Source organism: Oreochromis aureus, linkage group 7, assembly GCF_013358895.1.
Source record: "Oreochromis aureus strain Israel breed Guangdong linkage group 7, ZZ_aureus, whole genome shotgun sequence".
Classification (NCBI taxonomy): domain Eukaryota; kingdom Metazoa; phylum Chordata; class Actinopteri; order Cichliformes; family Cichlidae; genus Oreochromis; species Oreochromis aureus.
This window is the reverse complement of record NC_052948.1, coordinates 50848868-50854867: the sequence shown is the minus strand read 5'-3', so window position 1 is coordinate 50854867 and position 6000 is coordinate 50848868.

The window sequence follows — 6000 nt, the reverse complement described above, 5'->3', positions numbered from 1 at the left end:
TCTAATCTTTTGACAGTGCAATATCCACTGAAAACTGCTGTTTTCACTGCTGTTGAATCTTTTAGCTGAACACTATTTGTGCCATGTTGACTGAATGGTTCCTGCTAACAACATTTTCATTTGTTGCCAAGCTAACTTTGGCTGATAAATCCAATGGTCCTCCATCTTTGCTAGCACGCTGCTCACACTTTTAGCTGAAAAAGTGGGGCTCTCGTACATTACACTGTGTCTGAAACCTTCAGGCACTACAGTGTTGTCTCCTAGCAACCAACAAAAAGGGTTGGCAGTGCAGAGTGAGGTGACATTATCCCAAACCACCATCCAGCGATTCCATCTGTATAGTGAAGTATTTGCATGTCTCTTTACTGCAAGGAATATGTGGCTGAAGACCACAGAGGAGCTGTTAAATTTGCTTAGACCTGCCACATAAGTGGTCCTTAAATGACACAAAATGGTTGAGAGATGGACTATTTTACCAAGCTGGGCAAGGAGATCATAAAAAGTTGCCAAATAACAAGATTAAGAAAATGCAATGAAACAAAAACTTTATCCTGGTGTCCTCCGACGCTGATGACTGTATTTTTTTTCCCTTCAGTATCTACAGAAGCAGATGAATCTTTAGCAGCTTACCTTGGAGTCCACATGGATGTATTATACTCTCACTTAGAAGAGGGATGGGATACAAGGAATAAGCATTTTGAACCAGTAAAGCAGCTTAAGCTGTATTTTATGCCTGCTGCATTCCTGGAGAGATGCACTGAATCTTAGTCGTGTCAGATTTGCACTGCTCTGCCACTGTACTATCCTTACATTTCTTTTGTGCCTTGAAGAAAGGATGAGTTGGCTTGGTGTTGTAACGCAGTGGGATAAATGTGGAAACAGTGCAGAGCAGTTCAGCTCAGCGGGGGGGTGAGAGTTCAGCTTTATCTGGGAGTTTGGTTCCAGTAGGCAAGCTTAATAGGTTCCCAGAGCATCTACCTATCAGTCAGTTTCTAATCCAGGGATCAATCCACTAAAGCCCCCTCATTCCCCTGTGGTCCAGTTGACTAGAGGGAATTCTTGGAGGTCAAATAGCCACATGCTATTTTTACCAGCAGTCTCTGGGGCTGAAAAATGAAGCCGATGCAGAGGAGCCAAAAAACTGCAGTTCCTTGAATAGCCACTTGAGGCTTGCTACAACAGTGAGTGAAAACCCACATAAAAAATATTTTGATTTAACTTTTGACTAATTTGGCCCTTCACGTCAAGCCTTCATTCTATCACAGGCCACACGTATGTGCCGTTAGCATGGCTGCTTCAAGTAAGAGGTAAGCTGTAAACCGCCTGAAAGGCATCACCTCAGTTAGTTTGAGTGTTTGAGCTGGACCTCACAGTCATGTTTACAACTGTCTGCTCAATTTTGGCAAGTGAAATTCTTGCAGTAATTAGCAGTAATCGCTTCTTTTTCTCATTTCCACAATTGCACTCTCCTTGACTTTTCTCCTTGTGTCTTTGCCCCTCCTACCAACAATAAAAGGCAAAGAGGCAAGGAAGAAACACAAGGATAGAGGAGCTGAGGTAGGAAACATTCTCACCTTGGCAACCCCTTTTAAAATGATGTCAGTTAAATATGAGATTTGACATAACTGTAATATTTCACAGTTCACTACAGGCTATATTTTATGGTCTTATGGTCTAAAACTCACAAATATAAAAGACTAGCTGCTTGAAGAGTCGTTCTTCAGCCATGGTTCCTATAAAACTGTTGCGTGTCAAGCTTCTTTTATATGCTGGAGGTAAAAAAAAAAAACACCTTAGCAAAGATTATGCCAGTCCATCCTCCATTATAGGTCCCCTGGTAATTCCCTCGCTCCTCTGTCCTCCAAATACATTTTAATAATTGAGACATCTTTCAGTAAGGCGTACTGAGATTGATTTTAGGGTCACAGGCAGGAGGACATATGAGACGAGGAGGCACAAATTAGTGAATTGAGAAAAGCCCTCTGTCTATGCGCACCCGGTCAGAATATGGGTACACATTAATAACTGTTCTTGCTAGAGTTAGCATCATAGGAGCTGCTGTAATGGTAAACTTAAAGGTTTCCAAAGGAGATTCAACAAACTGTTATGTGACATCACAGTGACGACACCCATGTTTAATAAATGGTTTGTGAGCCTTAATTGGCCCCATGAACTATATTATAATTATAGGGGTCGTAGTAACTCAGTTAGCTTTTGGACAAACCCTCCCAAGAGACTGTGATATCTAACAATTCTCAGGATCACTGGGGCAAATAAAATTCTAGTCCAAGTGACAACCTTACAGCAAGCTGACATTCAACTCTCCAAAGTGATTATGATATGATGTGATGTATGAAATTGCTGATGGATCTGCTGTGTGGCAAACAGAGGCTGACTTCATGCACACTGCACCGGAAATCCTGAAAAAATAAGTTCAATTCCTAGACAGTTTCATCTTATACACACACTGCTAACTATGGAAATGTTTAAATTAGGTTTAATGACTACAGTCATGGTAAAAAGAAAGTACATGCTCTATGATTTCTAAGGTTTTTACATTTCAGGACAACATAAAAAAAATTGAATCATTACCAGGTCTTAAAACTATGCAAATACAACCTCGGATGATCAACAACACATCACATATTACCCCAGGCTTTATTTGTTATACAAAAGCTAAGCCAAAATGCAGAAGCAGTGTGTGAAAAGTAAGTACATGCCATGACTGAATAGCTTGTAGAATCACTTTTAGCAGCAAAAACCTGATGTAATAATTTTCGGTATGCCTTCATCAGTCTCTCACAGAGGGGGATTTTTGTCTCCCCCTTTGTGAGAGATTTTGCAATGTTGCAATGTTGTCTCAGTTCATCGAAGTTTGAGTTTATGCACATGTCTCCCACCACAGCATTTCAATCAGCTTGAGATGTGGATTTCTTAATACTTTTGTTTTTCAGCCACTCTGTTGTAGATTTGTTGCTCTGTTTGAGAACATCTTCCTGTTTTATGACATTTTGGCTGAACTTTAGCTGTTGCACAGATGGCCTCCTATCTGACTCTAAAATACTTGGTATACAAAGAAGTTCATGGTCAACTCAATGACTGCAAGGAGCCAACCTGCTGTGTCTACAAAACAAGCCCAAATCATCCCTTCCACCACCATGCTGGACAGCTGGTGTCAGTTGGTATAAAATGTTGGTGCTAATGTGCTGTGTTGAGTTGTCACCAAATGTGGAACTGTGCATTATAGCCAAACATCTCTTCTGCTTGGTCTTAGCTGTTCAAAGGACATTGTTTCAGATGTCTTGTGGGTTTTTTAGATGAAACAAGTTGCAACATTATTTGAGGGAGAAGAGGCTTTATCCTGGAAACCCTTCCAAACAAGCCGTACTTGTTTTGTGTTCCATGATGAACTTTAACATTTAACATGCCAGTTGACTTCCTTCAGTTTTATTTATATAGTGCCAAATCACAATGATATTCCCTCAAGGCACTTTTAATTGTGAGGTAAAGATCCTACAATAATACAGAGAAAACAGTGAAAACCCCAACCATTATGTGAGCCCCTGTGAGCAAGCGCTTTGGCGACAGTGGGAAGGAAAAACTCCCTTTCAACAGGAAGAAACCTCCAGCAGAACCAGGCTCAGGGAGAGGCAGCCGTCTGCGGTGACCAGTTGGGGGTTAGGGGAGGAAGACAGGACAAAGACCCACTGTGGAAGAGAGCCAGAGATTAATAATAACTAACTAATGATTCAGTGTAGAGTGGCGTTGAGTCAGAGATGGAGCTGTTGAGTTTTTTTTCTGCGTGTTCTCTGAGAACTGCATCATCTGATCTTGAGGTGAATATGCTTGGTTGTCTACTCCTGGGACAACCCCATAAAACTGTTAAAACTCCAGCTTCTATAGAGGTGCTCACACTTGCTGATGATCAGTTATTCAAGTGGGAGTTATTCCTATTGAAGCAGTGAGGGTGTACTTAGTCTTTCACCCACAGCTTCTGCGGTTTGGCTCATTTTTTGTAAGAGAAATCACGACACGGTGTAATGTGTCATGATTTGTAGGAGGTTTTATTTACCTAATTGTAGGTAATTAAGCACATTTTAGTAGATTATTTTTATATTACATCCTGACATATAATACCTGTAAAAATGTCTGTTTATTTTTACCATGACTTTATAAATTAAATTATAGTTTTCATCATTGAGTAGACCATAAGTACATCGGTATGCTGCGTGTGTGTGTGTGTGTGTGTGTGTGTGTGTGTGTGTGTGTGTGTGTGTGTGTGTGTGTGTGTGTGTGTGTGTGTGTGTGTGTGTGTGTGTGAGAGAGAGAGAGAGAGAGACATAGAAATGGCAGAAGCCAGACAAAGGATGTGATTGTGTTTGAAGTGTCCCTTGTCTATCACATAAAGGGTAGAAGCATTATGAAGGCATTAATATGCATTTGATCATGAAAATACAAAGCAAGGCATTGAAAGGCATTTGGGGTTTTGTGCCCACCAAATGAAAACAAAATGCTTTCATAAGTTTGCATTTTCATTTGAATTGCACTATACGCCATTTCCACACAGGCAAGGAATAAATCTACTCACAGAGTGTGAGTTTATTTTACATTACACCTCCATGTCTCTCCACCTTTTCAAGTAATCCCCAGTGCCAAAGCCATCACAAGGATATACAGAGGGAGAAAACACACACACTCACACTTAGATCACCACTAGTCTCTAACGTGACATGCATATTTTATAGACAACCTTTCACTCCAATCCTATTCCTGAACCCAAGGGGGCATTCTGGTTAAAAGTCACATCGACTAGGCAAACATTTTCTTCCTGGCTGCCAAGAACTAAACAGGATGTGTGATAACTGCTTGGATCATTTTTGAATGTGTAAATGTGCATGCAGTGCTGCTCAAAAGCAGTACGGGTATTTTTGGATACAATTTGCTGTTGACAACATGCAGTCTTAAAACTAAATCCTCGATAAATAAGGTCTATATAGTTTTTAAATATTTAACAATGCTATATTCTATATTGCTTTAGATAATGTAAATGTTACTGAATGACAGCACCCTGTGATTTTTAGGTCAGTGTTGAGTAATTTTGTTACATAATAGATTATTTCCATCAAAACAAATAAGGATGGGCCATTCAACACTGCCAACATATCCGTGTTTATCAGTGTTCCTGACGTTAAACTTGGTTCAATGCTGTTCCACACTGGGTCTTTAGGGAGAAAGGACAGAGAGCGCACATGATGTCTGCCATGCTTATAATTAGGTTGGATGTTATTGTAAAAGCCCCAGAGGTAGAAGTGAATGGAGAGAAAAAAAGCATACATGGGAATACCATCCCCTTAGGAGACATGTGATTAAACCTTGAAATTCACAAACACTACCAAATTAACAAGGCACTGACTTCTTAAAGCTTAGAAAATGTAAAGAGGATTTATTGTGCTCATTTCTAGCTCCTTTTTTTTTTTTTTTTAAATCTTTGGCACTTATTTAACAGTCCATTCACTATGACCAATTCATGGTTACCTCAAGGCACTTGACATGGGACTGTATAGCTCTAGGGTCTACAATGTTAGAAAGAAAAGCCCAATCAGATTATCCCCAATGATCAAACACTGGGAGACGCTTCCTGACTCAGGGAGGTGAAACCACCTGGTGCAACCAGTTAGACGTGAGGGGAAAGAGAAGTGTGAATAGATATAGAGACCATGAAACGCAAACAGGAGAAAAAAAACACTAAACCCACACTAATCCTGGGTGTCTGACAATCTCTAAAAAAAACTCAAGTGAAAAGTCTTTTATGCTAGTCTGCAGACAACCCCATTATTGTGTCTGAGTTGCTGGTCTGTCCCAGGGTCATCCACCATTAAACACCTCAAGAAAAAATAGAAAATTGTGAGCGCATTACAAAGATCCTTGCCTCCTTGGATTGGTTACCAGTAGTGTTCAAAACTTTTAAAAATGTTATTGCTTGTTTTCTTACATCTTCAA